Genomic DNA, 26,361 nt, shown 5'->3' with positions numbered 1-26,361 from the left:
GTTAGTCTCAGCCCTGTTGCACATAGAGATAAAGCTCTGACTTCACCAAAAATACCATTGTATGATTAGTGGCATGAGCACTTAAGTGACTGGGCAGGTGAGGATGGCTGTGAGTGGCTAATGCCAACTCTCCTGTCTTGGTGGAAGCAGCCTAGCTAATGGCAATAACATCATGTTGAGCCTGACCAGCTCCTTATTGCGAGTGGTGTGACACTTTCTCAGGAGATTGTGTATGTACTACCCTAACACAGTAACAGAAGAGCTCACAAGGTAGGTTAGGACATGTTCCTCATCAATAGTACAAAACTGTACCAGCATCCTGAATATCCTCACCAGGTGAAACGGGTAATGCCCAAGGGGTCTGATAGCTGATGGTCACCTGAAAAGAACTAAAAAATTCCAAAACAGATAAAATAATTATAATTCTGTATAGCAGTTAATTAATTAACATATAACTATCATATATAAACTACTAAATGTAAAATTCAAATAAATGAATAAAAAAAGAAGATATCCATTTTATATGATCAAAAAGGGTATGCATGGCACAGATGTTACTGCATACCTAGTGAGAAGGGCTGTGGACACCTGGAAACATACAGGGATGCAGTGAGTTTTCAGGTGAAGACCAAGGAAGCATTTCCTGTGCTTGAGGGGCAGGGGAGAAATTACTTGCTAGTAACTTCCCTTGTGGAAGTAAGGGATGACCAGTAAGGACAGCCTATTGCAAACTCTTTTGGCTCGGCTAGCGGAACATTTATGGGGAACAGTAGAGCTTAAACCAAAAACCTTCTAACCACCTATGATGGCAGTATGAATGATGGTCCCTTCTTGGTCCGCCCTTGTCCCAGTGATAGGGAATGAATGTGTTAACTGGCCAGAAGGGAGCTGATGGCCAAAAAAAGATACTTGCCAGGAATCCATCATCAAAAGGAGAGCCCAGAACATTATTTACATCAAAAATCAATCAAACCTTTCAAGTTGCACAACTATATGAAGGAAAGATGGTGAAGGGTGGATGATACCAGTAAAAATGTTGAATATTTAATAGTAATCTCATCACACATCTGCACTGTATTTCATCTGTCCATTTTCACGTTGTTAGATTCCACATATGGTAGAATGTCAAGACATGAACTATTCAAGGATGCAGACATGTCACTTGATATACTTTGGGCCATCATAAGCCCTTCATTGCTTTGGACTACAAAATCATGCTGTATGAGAAAGGTGCAAACTGAAGACCAAGATGTGGCTTTCTAGCTGTCTCTAGCAGTGACACTCAGAAGAAGGCTGCTGTATTAGGTCTAGTGGAAGAACATCTGATCTAATGTGGTTAAGCCTTTTTATCAATGTCATACAACAGTCATGAGTGTGACTAACCAGCTAGAAATGGATTCCAGATCCAATCTTATCTGTAAGAAGGAAAGAGACAGCTGGCCATGCCTTCTAAAATCTTTTGTCCTGTAGAAAAAAATAAATGGTTCCTTGCAAATAAAGGCAATGCATAGCAAGACAAATACATGTCTACTGTTTATTAGATTACAATGTATTGTAAGTTAAAAAAATTAAAACACTGTACATACTCTGCAATTAGCTGTAAATTACTCTAACAATTATTGTCCATAATGGATATGTAATAGTTTTCTGATTGTACTTTCCTGTATAAAATGCAGGTTCTTGCATTCATAGGTATATACTAGGCTATCGACCATTGGAGCCTTTATAAGCCTAGCCATGCATCCCAAATGTATCCCACAAGGTTATTTGCCTTAGAGGTTATTTTAAGAGGTATACATTAACTACAGCATGATTTACATGTCACTGTCCATTAGAGACATTGGTGCTAGCCCATGCATGACTTTTCTGTTACCGATGTAGTAGGTCCAGGATATGCTTGAATATGGTTAGGGAAGTGGTCTGCTTCATTTGGATGTGAAGTGTGTTCCAAAGAAGGGCAATCCTCTGAGACACATACCTGTGCATCCTACATGTCCAATTAATGTTGCAAGCAAAGTTTAAGCCACCAGATAGAGCAGTTCTGGTGTTATTAATTTTGCGGATATGCAAAAGGTCCATCAGAGTGAGAAATAAGTATACAATGTCAGTGGCACAAGAAGTGGCACACTCACCTTTGGTACAGATAGCTAAGGGTTCTATTCCCACACCAGACAGATGGACTGCTGTCAATGCAGTGTAGCATAAATGGAGTGCTACACTCCTGAATGTGTCATCCTTTGGCTCAGATGTTAAACCACAGCCTTATCTTGCTGAAATGGCGGTAGCTCAGATAGATGTAAAAGACCTCATAGCACCTATCAAAAAGAGTAGGGACTTTATTTTATACATCCTTATAAACATGTTCATACACATATATTCATAATCGAAATAACATATATATCATCTTCAATAATAGTTTAATCTCAACCCCACATCTTTTATCCCACAAGCATTTTTTTATTTTACTATTGATCATACAACAATTCTTTACATCTCATGTTCCAAGTAACCTAAATTATGCTTACTATCATTTTATCTAGTACAACTACTTTTCTTGTTTCATCTCCCTCATAAAGTCCATATACAACATTCTCCATACTTATAAACCAGTACAGGTGAAAATGTGATGTTGAAGAGCAAATGATCATGAACCAAGTGCAACAGAATATGTACGTAAGAGATGCCAAGTCCCACCAACTACAAATGTTTTTATTCATTTAGGGCTTTCATACCGTACAATTTGGATTTCATCAAAATAAATCCATCTCATACAACAGTCCCTTATACAGTATACAAATTAAACCAATTCATCATTAATTAATTAATCCTTTAAATTGATATCTGCCATATTACACAGGTAATACGCTTTCCCCACATAAAAACATATTATTTATATATACATTTGAAAAAGAAACTGCGGTGGTGGTGCTGCGGTAGCGTTGTTGCCTCACAGTAAGATGTTGTCCCGTTCGATTCTCAGCTACAGCGTCTTCTGTGTGGAGACATGCGTGAATGGGCGTACCTTCGTTGAAGGTTGTGCGTCAGGGCCGGCAACTCAGCACTTAAAAATCTACTGCCAATCATTAGCGGACTGGAGTTCCGCTGTGGCGACCCCTAACCGGGAAAAGCCAAAAGACTCAACAAGACTCAACAACATTTGAAAAGAATGTTTATTTAAAAAAAGGTGTTTAAAAGTTATTTTTATATATAAAAACATATTAAAGGTTTATAAGTTATAACTTAGCTGTACAAAGTTTTAAAATAGGTTGAATAGAAACATAATCATTCAAGCCGGGGGGGGGGGGGACATTCAACTTAAACTGCCCCAACAATTCTCTATTCCAACCTGCTGTCCCAATCCCCACACCTAGGATTAATATCAACTTGCTCCAATATGCCAAACTTAAATTCATTATGGGAAGCATCAAAAAAGCAAATTTATAGAGAGCATCATTCATATTTTTATTCCTTATACTATATAAGTGCTCATAAGTTCTTTTTTTCAGTGCTCTCTCAGTTTTTCCTACGTAAAAATCATTGTATTTTTTTACATAATATTAAGTAAATAACACCCATGCTCCCAAAATTTCCTTTCTTAAACTTCACAACAGTTTTTGAAAAATTTCCCAGTACAATACTATCTTCCTAGAAATGTGTGGTCATTGATTGCAGCTCCTACATTTCTTAGTACCTGCTCCACATCTTTTATAACCTTAAGTGGATCCCTGTCATACATGCTTTTTAATTTCCTTCCTGTTTTAAAAACAAACTTAGGATAGGGTCCTACCACATCTGCAATCGCTGGTCTAAGTCTCAAGATATTCCAGTTCTTGGCAATAATTTCTTTCACCTTTTGTGATGCATGATTAGATTTCAATACCATCACCTTTTCAAGACATTTGTCCTTATTATTAGGGGACATTTCATTAACTAAACCTATACCCAGTTGGGGTATGTATTTCTTATCCCATTGTTCAAAAACTTCTCTCATAATGTTATAGACCATTTTTCCCAGATATTCCCTATCCAAGAATATGTGTGCAATATTGTCCATTTCTTGAAATATATCTTCCTTTTTTGACGTCATCCTTGCCACCCATATGCACTGGCTTGTAATTAAGCTTTTTTTCTGTGAAAAGGAGTGCCCTCTACTAAAAGGTAGATATAAATTACTAAACATGGGTTTCCTGTATATTCTTGACCTGAAACCCTCCTCTTTAAGCTCAGTCATGGTATGTAGATAATTAACACTGTTGTTACTGTAGTGGTGAATGAGAGGGAAGATATAGGAATGGTAAGGATGCAGGGAGTAGAGGTGGTGAAGGTGGATGAGTTTAAATACTTGGGATCAATAGCTCAGAGTAATGGTGAGTATGGAAGAGAGGTGAAGAAGAGAGCACAGGTAGGATGGAGTGGGTGGAGAAGAGTGTCAGGAGTGATTTGTGACAGACAAGTACCAGTAAGAGTGAAAGGGAAGGTCTACAAGAGGGTAGTGAGACCCAGCTATGTCATATGGGTTGGAGACAGTGGCATTGAAAAAAAGGCAGGAGTTAGAGCTGGATGTGGCAGAGTTAAAGATGTTAAGATTTGCACTGGGTGTAACAAGGGTGGACAGGATCAGGAATAAGTATATTACAGGGTAGGCCCAGGTTGGAAGGTTTGGAGACAAAGCCAGAGAGGCAAAATTACATTGGTTTGGACATGTGCTGAGGAGGGATGCTGAGTATATTGGGAAAAAGCTGCTAAGGATGAAGCTGCCAGGTAACAGGAAAAGAGGAAGGCCTAAGATAAGGTTTATGGATGTGGTGAGAGAGGACATGCAGGTGGTTGGTGTGACAGAGCAAGAGGCAGATTACAGGAAGAAATGGAAACAGATGATCCGCTGTGGTGACCCCTAACGGGAACAGCCAAAAGAAGATGATGATGATGTTATTGTAGTAGTAAGTAAATTTCAGAAAAGCGGTGGTAGTGTTCAAATAATCAGGAAACATAGGGATGTAGATTTCAGATCCATCCTAAAGGATGAATATGTTATCCAGGAACCTTACATACAGTTTAAGGTATCAAACAAATTCTGAACCAAAAACAAATAAATATTCCCAGGCTACCACCACCAGATTAGCATAAATCGGGGCACAAACCACACCCATTGCTACACTCTTCACCTGTTTAAATGTTTTGCCTTCAAACTATTGGAAGTTGTTTTGTAAAACTACTGACATCAATTCCATAATGAGGTTGACATATTGGCTACTAAGCACTTTAAAAGTCACTAAGCCCTCATGAAATAAAGCTAAAACCTCTTCTAATAGAATAGATGAAAAAATATCAAGCACATCAATTGTGAGGAAATCCTACTAATGGGGTAACAAAACACAGTGTTAACCTCCCTAAAAAATCCCAGGAACCTTCTACCACATGGGTCTTGATCCCAGGAATAAATTTTAACAATCTGCCAGTAAAACAGCCAAAGGATGGGTTTTAGAACGACTAGCTGCTACAACTGATCTAAATAGTGGACATTTAACATCCTTGTGAATTTTGGGGATTCCAGAAATTGAAGGGAATAAAAGGTTTGCTTACCTTTAGCAAACTATATACCCCTAAAGACACTCTCATCAATGAATAAATCCTCTAAAAACATACTAATTTTATGATGAGCTATGTTATTTTCTTATCTAGAAACTGGGGTGCAAAAGTTACTATCCTGAAGAATCTGAAACATAGCACATGAATAGTCTATGGCATAAAATAAAAGTCTCTCCACCCTTATCCATATCACACAAGTCTCTGTGCCTTAGAGGTTACTTTAGGAGGTACATATTATCTAGGGCATGATTTATATGTTTCTGTCCACAAGAGAAACAGGTGCTAGCCCATGCATGACTTTTCAATTAGCAATGTGGTAGGTTCAGGTCATGTTTGAATATGGTTAGGGAAGTGCTCTGTTTCACTTAGGTGGGATGCCTGTTCCAAAGAAGGGCATTCTTCTGAGACACATACCTGTCCCTCCTACATGATTAATGTTGTAAGTGAAGTTTAAGCCCCTAGATAGAGTGGCTCTGGTTTATTCTTTTTGCTGATATGTGAAAGGTCCATCAGACTGAGAAACAAATATACAGTGTCAGTGGCACAAGAAGTGGCATACTCACCTATGGTGCAGATAGCTAAGGGTTCTATTCCCACACCAGGCAGATGGACTGCTGTCAATGCAGTGAAGCATAAATGAATTGCTACACTCCTGCGTGTGTCGCCCTTTGGCTCAGACATTAAACCAAGGCCTCATCTTGCTGAGTTTGTGGTAGCTCGGGCAGTTGTAAAAGATCACAAAGCAGTTATCAAAAAGAGTAGAGATTTTATTTTACACATCCTTATAAACATGCTCATACACATATATTCATAATTAAAATAGCATATATATCATCTTCGTCTATACTTTCATCTAAATGGGCAGTTGTAAAAGATCACAAAGCACCTATAAAAAACAGCAGAGATTTTATTTTACACATCCTTATAAACATGTTTATAAACATATATTCATGATCAAAATAGCATATATATCATCTTCGGCAATACTTTCATCTAAACCCCACGTTTTATTCCACAACCATTTTTTTATTTTACTGTTGATTATACAAGAATCCTTTACATCTCATATTCCAAGCAAAGTTATGCTTACTGTCATTTTATCTGTTACAACTACTTTTGTTTCTTCTCCCTCATAAAGTCTATATACAACATTCTTCTTACTTATATTTTTTACATATACACTTATGAAACTAATTTTCATATAAATTCCATACCTCTTTCATCATACAATAATCTTTTGTAAATGTTCCACTTTTTTCTTCAACACTGCACTTACACAGCCTGCCTTTTATCTGCTTATATTTTATATTTGCTTTTACTAGACGTTTCTCTAACACCGATTTCCTTAAAAAAAATCTTTAATTTCCAAATCATCCTTAGATCTTTCCAATCTTTTTTTTATAGACCTCTAAGATTCTTTTCTTTTATTTTCCCAGGGTTCTATATACCAAAATTTCAGCATTATAATTTCATACCATTCTTTTCTTGTTTTAACATTTTCGCAGTTTAAATTCAATCTTTCATAATATTATAATATCCTATTTCATAAGATCCTTCCAAATTTTTCTTTTTCTCCAACTCCCAAATTTGTCTATATCACAGTATAACAATTTCCCAACACAATCTTTCTCTTCATTTTAGCTTACAAAATATCCAGTACGCAAAGATGCTAAAACAATACATGATTTTTTAAACCCAGCACTCCTCCTTTTTCTTCTTTACAATGTCGCACCCCACTTTTAATCAAGTTCAATCTCAAACCACATATAAAGCTAAATATAACCTGTAACGATATTTTTTCCATTTCTACTAGAAATAAAAAAAAATCCAAAATAACCCAATTTCCCAAAATATACAAATGAAATAAATGGCCTTAACATAATTTAACTCATTTTTTTCCACATATTAACTGTTTTTTTATTTGCAAAAAAAATCTTCCCATTGTTCTAATTAATACTCTTAAAAGTTAATCTCCAACTTTGTCTCTGTCATAGAAAAGAATGCACCTGCTTTCTTTTCTCCACTTTCTTCCATTTGCAATAATCGCACATATTGGAACTTTTACACCTGACACTGCATTTAAGTTCCATTCACCAACGCTTACTTTGCAATCTCTATTCCTGCATTCATAACTAATTTAAATATAATACCATTAAATGGGACAATCCTGTTTTACCCCTTATTAATCCTAATTTCCTCAATAAACCATCCATTCAAATTCAGTCTCACATATGACTTCTCGTAACCAGACTCAATCAGTATTATATATTTATCACCAAAACCATAACAATTCATAATCTTTGACATTTCTTTATGATTAATAGTGTCATATGCTTATTGTACATCACCTAAAGATTTTCTACCACTTCTCTTCCTTTAATATTGTCCATGACTTCCCTTACTATCTCCTCCTAAAATATGATATATCCTTTCTCCTACCATCAGCACAACCATCTCACTTACTGCATTATTGTCATAACTGTAAACAATATGGATTATAAAATTTTTAACTGTCTCCAGTTTCCTATCTCAGTTTTCTCTCCTTTAGCATGCACGCAATCTTTCTCTCTCTCTCTCTCTCTCTCTCTATATATATATATATATATATATATATATATATATATATAGAGGTCTACTTCTAAAGTAAATACATGGTCAACTGTAAATTAAACTCACACCTAGGTAAGTGAAACTCACCTAGGTGGGGGGCTATGCCCCACACCACCCCCTTCTGCACTTTCATGATATTTGTCTCAGGATTTTGAAAGTCAGTCATCTGAGAGTCAGGCTTTAGAAGTAGACCCATAGAGAAATATATGTAGGTCTACTTCTAAAGCAAATATGTGACCAAATGTAAACAAAACTCACATTGAGGTAAGTAAAAGCCACCTAGGTGGGGGCTATGCCCCACACCACCCCCCAAACTAAATATATCAACTCCAGGATTGCACTACAGTGGAGAACAGGGCATGTTGTCCAAGTGCTCACTTATCCTAGTAAAACGTTGACATTCAGGTTTCTGCACTTTCATGATTTTTGTCTCAGGATTTTGAAGATTAGTCACCTGAGAGTCGGGCTTTAGAAGAAGACCCATATATACTTTACAATCCCTTCTTTATCTCTCCAACTAATCATTCATAAATTGGACCATCACCCTCTTTTTTTCTTCTTGCATCTCTTTCTAAAATGCAATTCCCCAATCCATCACTCCTGGTGATGTCAATTTTCTTATTTTATGTCCTGCAAAATATTACTAAATTCCTTGTTGTACTTTTATCTTTTTTTTTTTTTTGCTCACATATTCAGTAATTTTCCTTACTCACCATTAAATGGTTTTCCCACAACTTATCCATCTGATTTCCAACCATTTTCTTTTACATTATCCCCATATAATCTCTTATTTCCTTTCCTTTTTTATTATTTGGGTTGGGAGGGTGGCCTAATGGTTAAGGTCTTTGCCTTACAAACACAAAGTGCAGGGATTGAGTCTCACAAGGGATAATTGGCTAGGCTTAAAATGGCTTGCAAGGGCAGTTAGTCTAGTACTAATCTATGAACCTATGAATCTATGAACCTATTTCCCCCACTGGTAATTACTACTGATTTTATAGCACAATGATCAGAAATATCAACATCCATAAATTGTACTGTAATTTCTTGAAATTCTTACGATAATATCACATGATCAATTTCAGTCCTAATATTTCATATTTTGCAACTATATCCTCTCTTCTATCCTACATTTAATACCTCATTCTTAATCATTCATCTACAATTTAAAAAAATCTCTATTAATCTTCCCTATCAGTCTTCTCAAATTACCATGAAATTCCCAACTATAATTATATCCATATTTGTACTTGCAAATTTCTTAAGCTCCCAAAATAAGTGTTCTCACTCTTCTTTATTTGTATATAAGCATACATACATATATACGAATAATTTTCCAAACATCATTACCACCCTATTATCACAAATTACACAACTCACAGGTTTAACAAAAAAATCTAATACTCTCATTTCAGGTTTCCTTATCAAAACCACGATCCCACAGCAAACATCCTCCCCAAAACTCCACCTCAATTCTCTCCTATTATAGTCTCCAACTTTCCTATTTGATATTTACTTTAGCCTAATATCGAATACACAAATTATATCACATTTTTGCTTATTACACAGATACACTTAGCATTATTAATCATAAAAGAAGATTATTAATATTCAAAGAAATTACTGTTAACTCAGCCTTTACCCTCTTTGATGTTTGTTTTTTTCATTTTTTTCTCCTTTTTACCCTTTTTCTATCATATCTTTTCTTCATCATCTTCTTGTTCTTTCCCCATATCTTATTGACTTAAACACTGTAAAAGTTAATATTCTCATGATTATCCTCACCTTCCATTTTTTCTAACATTAAAGCTTCTATTTCATAAGTTTTGTCTAAATCACCCTAATCTTTTTCACTTAAAGAAACTATTTTATCATTTTTTCTTGCCCCTTACCATTTTTACCGCAATCTAACTGGAAATGTCTTATCTCGTTATATTTCTGACATCTCATTAAACATTCTTGTTTTCCATATCCCATTCCTCTGCATTGAAAACATCTATATTTATGACATTCACTAATTAAATTCTCCACAGAGAAACAATGAAAATATGTTTTCACTGCCCAGCATATCCCAGCATTCCTTTTTTACCATTAATAATCACAAAACTTGGTAAGTGCATAATTTCCCATCATTCACATTTAAATATACCATGATTTCCTAACCCACATTCCATAACTTAATATCATAATAACATTTTTATGACAAAGACTGATTTAGGTTGCTGCTCAAAATGCATTCTCATTTAATTTACATTTATATCTGTTGTTTGAAATTGTACATTTTCTTTTAAACTTTCTCTGATTTCCCCTAACCACATATTCATTCCATGGTGTACAAAACATTTTTTTAAACATTGTCACAAACTTTTTAGCTATGTTAAAAGTCACTTTTCAAAAAGTTTCAGTACTGATGTGAATAAATGCCCTTTGATCTTTGGGCTTAACTCCCAAAGGACTAATAATATTATCTTATATAGTACAAAATATCTTTTTATGGCTTGTTCATTTGTGACCCATTTTTTACCACTGGTTTAATTCTTTGCGCATTCAAAACATCCTGCATTTTATTCACTGAGACACCATATCAATACAAGTTAAAACTGTTTGCTTTCCAAAATCTCTTTCTATTACAGTGCTTTTAATAAGTCTCATCCTTCCCCTTCCCGCAAACTGTTGCAGCCGTTCTACCTGAAAATACATTGTCCGACATTTCAGCTTCCTCATTTTAGTTCTCTGGTGCTATATCTGAACAAAAAACTGCTACATCATCTGTTGGTTTTGATTCATTTAACATATTATACAAAATCATATCTTCCTATCCACCTTGTTGCACATCAGTAATTATTGTGTGTGGTACTCCCACTATCTGAACAATTTGTATCCAAAAGATCAGAAATCTGCTCCTCCTGCTCTCATTCTGACACCAGATATTCAGCAATACCATCAGCGCCACACTCTACAGGTGCACGCTGTACTCTGCCTTTCTCCATCTCTGCCATCACACCCTTTTCTAGTCACAGCCCTCCAGCTACTCAATCAGAAGTTGAAATTCCCTGATGCCCTGGCCAAATTTCCCTGTAGTATAAATACCACCTTGGGTCCCCCTGAAAAGAGACTACTAGCTTAGTGGGACTAACCTAGTCAACATAGGTTAAATAAATACATAATAAGTGCATAAATAAATAAATGCCTTGTATGCCAGGTATAGATTGCATCTCAACAGTCTGTAGTGATAGGGCTTTGAGGTGAACTGCATACGACATGCTGCCAATGCCCTGTATTCTTTCTGTGAGAAATTTCTATACATGTTCCACATACTTCATGTACATTATACTCAATAATGGGTCTGAGGAGGGTCTAATACAGTGAAATGATGGCTACCTTCGACCTAGATGCCATGCCCTTTCTTATAGGTTGAGAACACAGAATGACTTATTTACTAGCTTAGACACATGTTGGTCAAAAGCCAGGTTACTATATACATACATCCCTTAAACCATGACTACTGGGTCTAATCTTTGGGTTATGTTATCAATGAAGTAGTTTCCTAGGGTAGCTGACTTCCCAAAGGGTACTATTATTCATTTCTTGACACTGAGTTTTAAGCTGTGATGTTGGCACCAATTGGCATCAGTCATTTGCCTGTGTTAGTCCTCCTTTTAGGATGGTAGTGTTTTGGGGGGATTCTCTGGCTGATCCCAGTTTGCAAACATCTACAAACTTGGTTAGCCATAGGCCCTTGACATTGGCTTTGACTTCTGAGAAGTAGATGCCAAAAAAGTGCATAATCGGCACACAGCCCTGAGAGTCTCTGCTAGTGACTGGCCTCTTTGTGGAGGTGGTCTCCCCTGTCTTAATTCCCTGGGTCTTATCTGAGAGACAACTAGCTATCCAGTGTATAACACAAGAGTTGATGCCTAATTCTTTGAGTTTGTTTACAATGCTAAAGTGGGGTATTGTATCAAATGCCATGCTTAGCCAGGTCAGGGTAGGCAGTATGCAGTGCCTATCCTGACCTGGCTATGCATGGCAGGTCAGGGTAGGCAGTATACACAGTTTTTGCCCTCATTCATTGGCTTGATAATCTTCTCAAAGAAGTACACTAGGTTGAGCAGGCATGATTTGCCCTTGGCAAAACCAAACTGAGTTGGATCCAGTGTCTGAAGGTTTCCTATGTCATTATTAAATCAGCTCCATCTTAATTTTTTCCATGGCTTTCCATGGCTTTGCATATGGCACTAGCCAAACTTATGGGTCTGTAGTTCCCAGGGTGCATTGATGGTACACCCTTGCACAGATGCATGACAACTACAGTTCTCCATTTGCATGGTGCAAAGTCTGTCTGGACACTCTGAGTAAATTGTGACTCCAGTGGTGCTGATAGGCCGTATTTTAGGCTGTTTACAAGGCATCCTAGAATGTTATCAGGCCCATCAATGTGGTACTCTTGGCCTTATAGAGCACATCTAGGACTTTCTCACTATTGACAGTTGGCGGGCTTATGTTTGATGGTATTTCCTGGTTGGCAGCCAGGAGAGAGGGGAGTAAATTTGGAGCTGACTTTGTTGGCTATCAGATTCGCTCTATCTTCCAGCTCTCATACATGTCTCCATTTATAATCAGTTCAGTACATTGTGGTGTACTTCCTTTGAGGTTTTGGATATAGCTAAAGAAAACTTTCTGGCTGCCCTTAGCCTAGGAGGCTATCTCTACCTCAAAATTGGCTTTGGTAGACTTAATTTGCCCTCTTAGTTGTTTGCACAGATTGATGAGAGGGTTTTTTTTTTTCTTTATCCTGGGCATTGCACTTCCTAATCTTAGTTATGTTTTTTTTCCTGTTGTTGTACAACCTGCTTATGTTTGGATTCCACCAGGGTGGTTTGGTTTTTGAGCTTGTTCTGGGCTTATTCCTGCTGAGCACAGCTGTCTCAAGGCATTTATTAACATGACTGTACAGCTGTGTTCTTAGGCATAAAAGTTTGTCAGGTTATCACTTAGTAACAGGAGGTTTGCCTTAAAATAGTTATTAAATGTTACTGCGTTTCGTGGGATCGCAAAACTGATTTTTATTTGAAGAAGACAGCTTTATAGTCTAACCTTACCAGAAAGTATACTTTACTGGGGTGAGGGCATTCTCCCTATCTGGTCCAGAGAGTTTGTGTTTACAAAGTCTAGGAATCTCTGAGACTGTAAGTTTAGAGTCATGTAAGACTCCAAGTTTATAAGGGGTAGTTAAAGTTTCCCATGAATATACTATTGGGTTGAATGGTGAGTGCCTCCAGTAAGTCTAAGTATGAACTATGGGTTTCATGGATCATAGAAGGTGACCTATGGCTTGCAAGGATATGATATGGGACTTGGATATGGATACGTTCATGTGTGTCATCCTCTCTTTCTAGCCTTGAGGTGAGTTTTTTTTATGTAGATTGAGACACGTTCATCTTTATTCCATACTTTTGCAGTAGCTGGACTAAATGTGTGGAAAAGATTGCAGTCCTGCAGTATCCAGGTGTTCTCCACAGCTTTAAAACATGTGTTGGAAACTGCACAGATGTCTGCATTCTCCAGGGTGAGGAGAGCTTGGAAGAAGTGGAGTTTCTTGTTTAGGATCCTGGCATTGAGCAGTAACACCTGCAGATTCCCTTGGGTTGGTTTTGCTATTTCAGAAGGTTTGTCAGTTTGGCATTGCATAAAGAAAGGCACTATGTAGGAGGACAATGCTGTAGCCACTATTCAAAAGCCTACAGGGGCCAGATTGCACCACATTTTTTGCAAAGAATAGTGGTCTGATGACCATATCCTCCTATAAAGACAGATGTTTTACCTTGTTGGAATAACACCAAAATCTAAGGCAATTCTCAAAGCCACTCACCATCTGTTCATATTGTGGCATCATCCTTTGTGAAAGTAGAATGCTGTTCAATGCTAAGCTTATACCAGCCTGGGACACACAGTTCAAGAACTCCATAATGTCAGGTTTGTCTCAAGTCATTTACACCCACACGGTCTATAACTGAGTCATACTGGTACTTGTGGTCAAATGACCTGAGTGCTTCGGTGAGTTGGTGGATCCTGGCTCAAATAAACAACTGACTATGATCTTCTCCTTAATCAGCCTGGTGAGTGAGACATCTATATATATTAGACTCCAAGCTTCTTATAAAGTCATTTAACAAGTCCAAAAATGAAAAACAAAATGACAAAATGGCAATGTAAATATAAATACTCCTTAATAAAAAAATTAAAGAAAAAAAAAAAAATATATATATATATATATTGCCATTTTGTCATTTTGTTTTTCATTTTTAGACATCTATATATCTCACAATGGAGTCTCCTATGACTGAAATATTGAGTAGTGGGTTGGCTTGCCTTTTGCACTTTTTAGATGAAGCTCCATAGGTTCATAGTTTAGTACTAAGCTAACTACCCTTGCGAGCCATTTTAAGCCTAGCCAATTATCCCTTGTGAGACTCAAACCTTGCACCTTGTGTTTGTAAGCAAAACCAGCTTATAGCCGCCACCCTAACAACCCGGTGGTGTGGCTGTATGTGTTATGTTGGGTATTGTTTTGTACAGTGCTTTTGGGGTTGCTAGGGATAACTGCTGTAGGTTGAATGTCTTGGAGGTGTTTGAGGGTTAAGAATATTACTTTTAAGTGCCTCAGCATATGCGGGTCTATGTGTCACATCCATACTGTGTGGCATGGGTGCAATGTGTGCATTACTAATGACCTGATTGTTATTTTGAGTGCTTGTATGGCAGAGTCTTTCCTCCAGTGACATTGTGTAAATCCATCTCTCACATACTTTTTGCTAAGGACTGGTTGGTTACTAGTGAACATGATACAATTAGTGCATTATCTCGGGATGCCCATATCTACCAAACTGGTGGTGGAGAAACTGGAAAGTGCATGTCCATAGTGTCAGGTCCTTTTTAGGTGAACTACAAAGGGGACAACAGTAGGCTACCCTGGGTGCTTTAAGAGTAGAAACAAAAACTAGGCTGTGTCTGACTAAATTCATGGGGCAGTGCTCCTCAGCATGCAAGTTAGTAGTTCTTTGTGCTACTGAGTACTGAGTAAGGTAATAGAAGTGGTTTTATAGGGAAAATTTAGTTTCTAAATGCCTGCAACTATAAAAGGTACTGTTAATTGTCACTGTGCAACAAGAAGTATCTTGCAAATGTGCCAATTTTGTAGACTCAAAGAAAACTGATTAAACAAGCTAAAAAGCCCCGAGGCCAATGAAACGATCTCACTTTAAACCTTCCTATGTGATTTCCATCTCAGACTGACCAGGCTACCATCTCTTGCCAATAGAATTGCAGTCCCAGTCTTCGTAAATGTAAAATCACACTTCAGTTAGCCAAAAGTTAAATGTACCAGAAACAAATCAACCAACTTGCTTCAAGCAATATTATTAAGTTGGTACCAATGCAGACTAGCCAGCAGTGAGGTCAAAGCAGATAACAGCCTTGTTGTCAGTCCCCTTACTCAGTTAAACAAACAAGTAAATATAAGCTATGAAAATATTACTTTGGGAACTAAAAGCAGTCAATAAAAAGTTTTCTGGAAAAAAAACTTCAAAGGGACAGAAACAGCTGCTTCAAAACCTTTTTTAAATGCTTTAAAACAACAAAGTCCATTTTGGAAAAACAAGCTCATGAAGAAATATGAAATCATCTTCAAAATGAGTAAACAGTGTGAATGGAAGATAAAAAGAAGTTATGTACTCACCATAATGTTCCATCTGAGTAGGTAACTTCATTTGTCAGCAACCTGTGGGTATGGATCCGATTCAGATCCGAGCCGGCAGCTTTCCTAGCAAAAGATCCGAGCTCCAAGCTCCTCCCCCTACCCATAATACCTTGCTACCTCCCTCTAGTCCTCAGATCGAGTTTGCCATAGTATCACAGAATACTACAATAACACAAAGAAAAACTACATGAACATCCTAACCTGATGTCATCCAGGAAGTGAAACACAATAATCCTTCAAGGACGAAGTACAGGTGAGGGGGACGGAGGGAGGGTTTGTTGCTGACAAATTAAGTTACCTACTCAGATGGAATGTTATGGTGAGTACATAACTTCTTTATCTGAAGTAGTTAACTTCATCTGATCAGCGACCTGTGGGACAGAGTCCCCAGCTACCAACAACTTGGGAGGTCCTCATGGAAGGATATTCCAAAGCACTGCAGAGCCAAAGGATGCCCTTCCTCTGGATATCAGATCCAATTTATAATGTGTAATGAAAGTATGAGAGGAAGTCCAAGTAGCTGCTGAACAAATGTCATCCAAAGGGACCCTCGACCAGAAGGCCGCAGAAGTAGCCACAGAGCGGGTAGAGTGTGCCCGAACCTTAACGGGCTCAGGTCAACCACAGCTTTTGTATGTGAGAAGAATGCATTGGGAAATCCACCTAGCTAAGGTTACCTTTGTCACTGACTTACCCAAACAGGACTTAGCAAATGAGACAAAGAGTTGTTCCGACTTTCAAAAAACAGCTGTTCTGTGTAAGTAAAAATGCAACTGTCTATGTACATCCAGACAATGAAGTCTATACTCTCCTTTGTTGTGATAATTAGGAAAGAAGACAGGCAGATTGATGGATTGGTTGATGTTGGCTTCGGAAACCACTTTAGGCAAAAAAGAGGGATTAGTCCTGAGGGAAACTCTGTCTTTATGAAAAATGATGTATGGAGGCTTACTACAAAGAGCCTGAAGCTCCAATATCCTTCTAGCTGAAGTAATAGCAATCAGGAAGGCAGTTTTCCAAGATACATACTTTAAGTCGACCGAAGCTGCAGGCTCAAAGGGGGGACCAGTCAGAGCCTGGAGAACTAGGGTTAAATCCCATGGAGGAACTGCATCCTTAACAGGGCGTCTTAAAAGAAAGGTGCCTTTCAGGAAGGTCTTGCAGATCTTAGAGGAAGCTAGGGGGCCAAAATTGTTTCCAATGTGGAAGTGGGAAATAGCTGCCAATTGAACTTTAACCATCGAAGAACTGGCCCCCTGCTGAAAAATGTGGGATAGAAAGTCAAGGACTGCTGGAATAGGAGCCATAAAAGGATCCAAATTTCTATGCTCTGCCCAGAGAGAAAAACACTTCCATTTACTCTTGTAGACTTTCCTGGTAGAAGGCTTATGAGCGGCCACCAGGATAGCTTTAACTGAGGATGAGATACCGGGAGTCCTAGCCATTAACGGAACTGGATCAGCCAAGCCGAGAGCTTGAGGTTGTCCAGGTCAGGGGTTTTCAATCCCAAGGGATGAGAAATCAGATCTGGAATGGGATCTAAGATCCAGGGAGGATGCACTAGATGAGACCGTAGACATGGGAACCAGGTTTGACGAGGCCAGAATGGGGCTATGAGAATAACTCTGCTCCCCAACCGACGAGCTTTCTGTAAGAATTTTGTCATCAACAGAAGAGGAGGATAAGCATAAAGAAGACCGGATGGCCAAGCATGGACCAGAGCAACTCTGGGGGTTTCCCCTGTTGGGGGAATTAGAGCGAAAAACTCACTGCACTTTGCGTTCGAAGGCGATGCGAACAGATCGCAGCAAGGTTGACCCTATCTGAGGAAGATCTGTTTCGCTACTAAGGGGTTCAGAGACCACTCATAAGGTGACAGGATAGTTCGACTCAGCTTGTCCGCTAGAATGTTTGACCGACCCGGTATGTGCGTTGCTATGAGAAAGCGGTTGGTGGATATCGCCCATTCCCACACTCTCATGGCCTCTTGGCAAAGTGGGTAAGATCTGGTTCCCCCCTGCTTGTTGATGTACCAGACCACTGACATGTTGTCTGTTTGAATTGCAATAGTCCCTAGAGGAAGAAGGGCATGGAGAGCCTGCAATGCTAGAAGCACCGCCCTCATCTCCAGAACATTGATATGCAAGAAAGTCTCTGTGTGAGTCCACGTGCCTTGGACGGTTCTATCCATGCAATGCCCCCCACCCGAGGCGAGACACGTCCGTGGTCACTGTGACTTGGGGTGGGGACATGGAGAAGGGGTGCCCTTCCCGGAGGTGCTTGGAATGGAGCCACCAAAGTAGAGATTCCCTGAAAACCCTGCTGGGGAATAGAGGAAGAAAAAGGATGTTGTAGGATGGACCACTGGACCTGTAAGGTCCATTGAAGAATTCTCATATTCAAACTTGCGAGCGGTAACAGGGTGATGGCCACTGACATGGACCCCAGAGCCCTCAGGACTAATTCCGCTGGAGGGGCCGAGGACTGTAGAAGAGCCAAAATGTGGAGGTTTAAGTTGTGGAGTCTGTCCATCGTCAGAAAGACTCTGGACTGAATTGTGTCTATCCTGGCCCCTATGAAATCCAAGATCTGAGTAGGCTGAAGGGAGGATTTCTTGTGGTTGATTGTGATCCCTAGATGGTGGGCGAGATGTAGGAAATAGTCCCTGGCTGAACATAGTAGATGCCTGGTGGGGGCGGCTAGGGGGCAAGTCGTCCAGGTAAGGAAAAACCTGTATTCCCTGAAGCCTCAGGTGGCCCGCTACAACTGCCATGACCTTGGTAAACAGCCTGGGGGCTGTGGTGAGACCAAAGGGTAGGACCCTGAACTGATAATGGCTGGCTCCCAGCCGAAAGCGGAGAAACCTCCTGGATCGTCTGTCCATTAGAACGTGATAGTACGCATACTTGAGGTCTATGGAGCACATCCAGTCATTCTCCTGTAAAAGTGGGAGAATGGATTGAATGGTGACCATCCGGAACTTTTCTTTGGCGACTGACAGGTTCAGTGTGGACAGGTCGAGAATCGGCCGTAAGTCCCCCATCTTTTTTTGGCACCAAAAAGAACCTGGAGTAAAAGCCTGATCCGGACTGACCGGGGGGACGTGCTGGATGGCTCTTTTTCTTAGTAGCTCCTTTATTTTGAAGGCTGCTACCTCCCTCTAATTGGGTGGGACATCGGGGAGGAGAACTTAGGAATGGAATTGAGTAACCTCTGGATATGATTCGAAGCACCCAGTGATCTGTCGCAATGGACTCCCAGTGTGCTAGATGCTCCGAGAAGTGCCCCCTGACTGCCTCCAGAGAGGAGCAGTCGGGCAACTCCTCAGGGTTGCTGTGCAGGTCGATCGGAAAAGGGTTCCCTCAACCTGAAATTCTTCAGCCCCCCCTCTGCCTCTGGGCCGGCGTCCACCCTGCCCTCCTCTGCCTCTGAAGGATGAGGGATCTGGAGCGAAACAGGATTGTTGGGATGTCCGGAACCACATCTTTTTCTGTCCTCTTTGGTTCCTGGAGAAGGACCTCTGAGGAGCCGAGAAGCGGATCCCAATGGCAGACAACGTCTTCCCATCCTTCTCGCTCTTGAGTAGCGTATCATGGATGGTTTTGCCGAAAAGCGTAGAACTCTCAAAAGGGGCATTCGCAAAGGACACCTTGAAGGGTTCCGCAAAGTCGCAGAGATGGAGCCAGGCCTGTCGTAAGACAATGCCTGCTCTGCTGGCTCGAGCCGCTCCCTCTGTGGCATGGGAGAGAAGCCACATAGAGGTGTTTGTGATAGACTTAAGCGTGGACATTCAAGCCGAGAAGGTCCGTTTGTCCTCGGCCGACATGGACTCTGGGGGTGACCCAGCATACTCTTTGATTAGATCCCACTGGAGCCGAATTACATGTGCCATATAGTTCAATGACCTGACAGAGAAGGTCGCTGAAGCGAACATCCGCTTTCCGAGGCGGTCCATCATCCGAGACTCCTTGTCTGGAGGATGTACCGAGGAACACTCCTGTGCCAATTCCTTCTTGGTGGCAGCCGCCACCACCATGGCATCTACCGGGGCACCCTTGCTCCAAACTGTCCTGTCTGTGGGGGGGCTGAGAATCCTGTCTGGTCTCTTGGGTATTGGCTCCACAGTGTCTGGCTCCTTCCATGCCCTGGTAGTTATGAGGTCCACCAGGGGATCGGCGGGAGGGGACACCCAAGAGGTAGATGGGCCTGCGAATGCCTCTAGAAACACAGACTCATTCGAGGAAGGCTTTTGGGCTGACCACCCCCCCTAATATGAAGCATTTCCATAATGTCTCCAAAGGAGACGTCCTCGGGGGGTGACCTGGGGGAACCTTCCCATTCCTCCAAGTCTGTGTCTTCTGTGAGGGACTCGGGTGAGTCCAAGTGCCTCCTCTTACACTTTCGCTTGTGAGGAACCTCCTCGGGGGGGCTGTCCGAGGAGGCCTCACCAACAATGTCCTGTTCCTCTACAGGAACCATCTGGGATGTAGGCACAGGCTGTCCTTGGGGACGGATGATGCAAGACAGGCCCGTCTGAGAGGGAATGGTGGGAGGATCCATAGCAAGAACCCAGGGCCTTAAATCCCTCGAAAGGACCCTCTCCATGACATTGAATGCCGAGGGTGAGCTACTCTCCCTAGGATCAGAAAGCAGCCCGCTCGGATCCAGCATGTGGATCAGCACCGGAGATGACCCGATCGGATCCGAAAGAGCAGTGCACTCTGACCTCAACAGAGCCGAAGGCACACTAACCCCTCTGGATCCGACACTCAGCTCACGGCCCCAAGAGCTCGGATCCAAAAAAAGACCCGACAAACTCGAAGGTGCAGTCAGCGCCGAAGTAGGAAAACCTGTCGGCGCCAACATCACCCCGGCTCCAAAGCTACTCGGATCCGAGAGCTCCGAACCCCGATAGTGGGTCAGAGAAGGAGCAATGGGGGCAAAAAATGGGGTTGAGCTCCCCCCCAGGGGAGGCAAGAGCACTCCCATCTGCAGCTGGGCCTGAAGAAATCGACACATCATCTAGTCCATGTCCATGTCGGATAAACTTCTGGTTGACCTGGATGAGGCTGCCGAGGCTGGCCGGGAAGGCCGCCTAGACAACCTCGAAGGTGACCGGGTCTCCTCCTCTGGCTCTGGGGAGAAATGCAGAGAACAAAGCCGAGAGGAAGAAGACCCAGAGACCTTAAGGGGGGAGGTGAGCTGCTTAGACGGCGGGGCCGAGAGGACTGAATCAGCCCATCTCTTGTGGCCACGATGCCTGTCCCTATCACGCTCCTTGTCCTTTTTCCTGGTGTCCCTTACCTCCTGAGCTGAAGAGGGAGTTTGAATCCCGGCTAGGGGAGCAGGAACGGTCGGTGGAGCAGCCGCAGCCACGGCTGGCGCCACAGAGGGGGAGGCGGACGAAGCCGAATCAGGGGACAAAAGGCCCACAAGGACTAGCTTGGTCCTCCAATCCCTCAAAGCCCTGGGGTTGAAGGCTGCACAGATAGTGCAGCCCGACAAAAGGTGGTCCACACCCAGGCAAATAACGCACCGAGTGTGGCCATCTGCTGGGGACAGCTTATGGCCACACTCGGAGCATTTAGAAAAAAATTGCTTTTGGGCCTTCAGACATTTTTAGAAAGGAACAGGCCCACACGTACACACCTTCACACACAGACAGAAGGGGGGAGGGGGAAAAGAAAAAATATCTAAACTAAAGCTAACACGAAAACTACCAAAAAAGTTTTAAGGGAGGAAAAGGTACCACACACACCAAGTTTAGAGAGATTTTAAGGTAAAAAAGTTTGAATATCTATTTTAAACTCACAACCCAACGCTAGGAGCTCGTTCTCAGATGCTTCAAGAAGCCGCGGCAAATAAGATCTGAGGGAGGTAGCAGGGTATTGTGGGTAGGGGGAGGAGCTTGGAGCTCGGATCATTTGCTAGGAAAGCTGCCGGCTCGGATCCGAATCGGATCCGGTACCCACAGGTTGCTGATCAAATTAAGTTAACCACTTTGGATCACAAAATTGCAAGAATGATAAGATGAGAATGCATCTGATGGTTAAAATAAGCCAAGGCTAGTAAGGTCTGGCAGGTAATGCAAAATGCATAGTTAATCTACTTATTAGGGTGAGTTCATTCTGGTTTCACACCAGACTTGAAACCTTTTCCTTTTAGACAAGTAAGATATTCTAATGCTAGATTTTCTTGTGTCTTGAAAATATGTTAAACTAGTAGGAAAAAACAAATATATTGGAATCAAGATGCCTGCCTGCAGGCTGTGAGATAAAGAATATGGGGACAGGAATGCAAGAACAGAGATGAAACTATACATGCTGGCAGCCAACTCCACAATAAGACATTGACAAATAAAGCCTAAAATAGCATTTTTCATTTCTTAAACACCAGTTTTGAATAAATTTAAAATGTAAAAAGTATACATGGTCATTGGAGCATTAGACTTGATTACCCCATACACATACACTCACCTTTTTCTTCTTTTCTGTAACAAGACAATAAAGGCAAAACAAAATAATTTTTCTTGTTGCAAATATTTAAATTATCATATGTATGCCTTGCTGACAGATATGCAAAAATGAGTGGTTGGACTTATACAGCACACTGAAAGTCTCTGGTGCAACTGAGAGCTGAATTGCATTTATTCATATCATGCCATTTTTCACAGTAGTCACTTCTATGGTACACAGTGTATGGCCATCTGAACCTTGTGGTTTGCTATGGTAGTCTATGTAAGCATACATGTTGACCAAGACCAGATATTTATTCTGTTTTGAGGTAATAATATGCAGTGGTTCGCAGAAAAGGATGAATAGGATCCATTTTCAGACAATGGCTGAAGGCTGCATTGAAGGGTTTCAAATATGTAATACAGGTGTCCACAGCCTAGTAGGAGAATGATCACTTAGTGGGCAATAATATTTGACAGCCCAGAGACAACTATGATCACGTCATCAACATTAAATTGTTTCCTTATACATTATAGTCTGTTTTGATACTTCAGTTCGAATTACACTACCAGACTATGAGTCATATTTGGACATGTGATCATGGGTCCTGTAAGAGTATTATAGAGGCAGTATATCAATCAGATGACTACTACTTACTTGTTACATGTTATCACGGCTCCTGCAAGGGAAGTGTTCAGGCACTATATGAAACAGATGTTTAATAATGCATGTTAGAACTATTTCCTGTGGTCTAGTGGTCCAAGGTTTGATTCCTTCAGCCTCCATTGCCTACCAGTGTGACCCTGAGCAAGTCCCTTAACCAGACAGTGCTCTCAGGCAGAGTTTGAAAAAGTTCCATGGAGATAGCGTCTACCACAATTAACAAATAAAGTAATATAAAAAAAATCATGAGTTCTGTGGGGGCATTGTTGAGGCACTACATACAGCAGATAGTTATACTCACATGCTGTCATGGGTCCTACAAGGGCATTTATAAGCACAGTATGAAACAGAAGCATAATGGATACTGTACAGGCACTTTGTGTATCAGCTTGCTAATAGTTACATGTTACCACAGATCTTTTAATGGCATTATATAGACAATACATGCAGCAGATAATCATGGTTACATGCTATCATGGTCATGTGGGGGCATTGCACATGAACTACATGCACCAGGTCCTTGATGTTACATGCTGTCATGGGTCTTTCTATATGCACTGTATACAGGAGATGCTTTATCTTTACATATTGTGTGCCTGCAAGGGCATTACATACAGAGGAACTACATACAACAGATGCTTCATGGTTATATGTTCCGCTTAGTCACTAACAGGTACATACAGCATTGATACACAGTTTATATAAAGTAGCTTATTAACAATGCTAATTCCATAATTATGCATATGGACACCTTTAGTATAACATCATAAGCATTGTACATGACATTGTGACATTGTGATGTCAGCATCTTGGTGTGGTCACTAGTGCCGTTGGCCCATTAGGCACTTTACAGAGGATGGCAGTGCAGTAGTACTTCTGCAGTGCTGGCAATGGCTCCTTTACTTGGACTGATGGAGATTGAACTGCATCTCAAATAACCCTCCTTGAAATAATGTCCGAGATGCTTAAATAGCTAGGCAGGGAGGGAAAGGGCAGAAGACATATTGTCTGCTCCTGTCTTCACCCCCCAGAAAATAACTTGGGAATGTATCAAGGATATGGATCCATCAACTAATTCTTTATGGAAACCAACAACCTAGTATGAGCCATCAACCCACAAAGTGAGCAGGACTGCTTGTGGTGATTGTAGGGATGTGCTGGAAAAGGTTAAAAGGGATAACAATAAAAGCCCTGATAGCTGCCTGTTTAATGGATGGATGGATGGTGACTGTGGTGACTGGCCAAATGATTAGCAATCACATTGACTAAAAAAAAAAATTATGTAAGTGTTAGATGTATGTGAATCTACACATTTTTTGTAATAAACTCCTCCATGTGTTGAGTGTATATGCATGCATATGTTTGAATATGCGTATATGCGAAAAAGAAATGCAGACATTTTCTGTTTACATTGGACAGCGTGTGTTTTCTTGTGCTAATGATTGAGTAATGGGAAGCAAAGTACTGTTGCTATGCTGTGCTGTGCTACATGTTTGTCTTGAAATACTTTGGAATATATTAACAGAAGACCGAGTAGCAGTTAACACGGTACATTAGCTCTGTTCATCTGAATGGAATAGTATCCTCATCTCCAGATTAGGGTCTAGGAAAAAATGTTTTGCTCTTTGACTCTTGCACCCTTTACTGTTAATTTATTGAGCGATATTAGCATAGGTCCGCTACACAAATGGCACTGATGGTACTCAGTGCAGTACTTTGCTGTCCACTGCGATTTTCTGACATCTTTAAATGGAGTATAATGTATTTTTTAACTTATCTCTCCATACTAGCCCTCTATACTGTGCTATGTGACATTAAATGACAGCCAAAAATCCATACTGATACAAAATCATTTTCACTGTTTCCTGACAAACAAAACATAACAATTTTAAAGTAGAAGATGGTGGGAGATTATTATCAAAACAAAGGCTGTTCACTGTGACATTATCTAAAAGAAAATCATGTTTTATATATAGATGCTTGGCAGTTTTATTACAAATGGGCAAAAATGCTTGCGACATTGACCCAAGAATTCATTAAAGAGTCTAGGGTGAGCCATACAGCTTACACTAAACCCTGCTCCCACAGTGCAGTGTTTTGCAATTCAAAAGCATGTTAGCCATGATGAGGAAGGACCTCACGGTTGGCTAATTTGCAAGTCTCTGCATTAAATGTATTACTATGGCATGCAGATCATTGCTGATCTACACATCATTGTAGTAAGCTGATGCTCGTGTAGGCACTGGCATTCCCCTCCCAGTCACTCTCCTGCATGCGGGCATACACACACACACACACACACACACACACACACACACACACACACACACACCAGTCCCCATACCTGTCCCTGACTTGTCTGCCCTCCAGCATTTTTCCCCCACCATGTGTTCGCTGTCATAGTTTACATGCTATTATGGTACAATTGTAGTTGCCCTGGTAGCTAGTGGCTCCCTCTACCCCTGATCCCCATACTGCTGTAAGTGCCATTATGGCACAATTGTAAAATAATCACTAGTGTCTATTATTTGCCCCCCCATCCCCCCTACTGAAATCAATGTCATTATACCACTAAAAAGTAGAGAATCCCTGATGTCTTGTGGGTCTTCCCAACTCCTGATCCCTGTAGTCCCCTTGTGTTAAGCAGTTGAACACAGCCTTTTGGCTGTGTTCACTAACACGACATGGTGGGGCAAGCCATGCTGATCTATATGGCTGAGAATTCAAGAAAGATGCCCGCCTGGAGATAGTTCTTGGCCTTCTTGGAAGATGGTGAAAGAAACACTAGGACTCAATGGAATAAGGTTGTGAATCTCTTTATTTGAGCAGTATCAATATTAAATGCTTGCTGAAATGGAACACATAGGAAGTGACGTCCACCCCCTTACACTATCCCTGCAGCTTCCCCCTTGCATGCTGTAGATATATATTAGCAACTACATTACTAGAAATTATTTCTAATGAAGTTCGACTTGTATGACTAAACGAACAAAAGCGCTCAAATAAAGAGATTCACAACCTTATTCCATGGAGTCCGACTATTTCTTTCACCATCCCCCAAGAAGGCTTTGTTTTATTCGTAATATTCTTTGTTTCAATACATGCAAACAAAAAAGAAAAAATTTATTAAAATAAAAGATTGAAATCGATAAAATAAATAATAAAAGACTATATAATTACATGTACATATATCTATAGATATATAGAAATGTATGTATATATATATATATATATATATATATATATATATATATATATATATATATATACACACACACACACACA

Source organism: Protopterus annectens, chromosome 13.part0 (genome assembly GCF_019279795.1).
Source record: "Protopterus annectens isolate FY-2018-M chromosome 13.part0, PAN1.0, whole genome shotgun sequence".
Lineage (NCBI taxonomy): Eukaryota > Metazoa > Chordata > Ceratodontiformes > Protopteridae > Protopterus > Protopterus annectens.
This window is presented reverse-complemented; position numbering follows the sequence as displayed.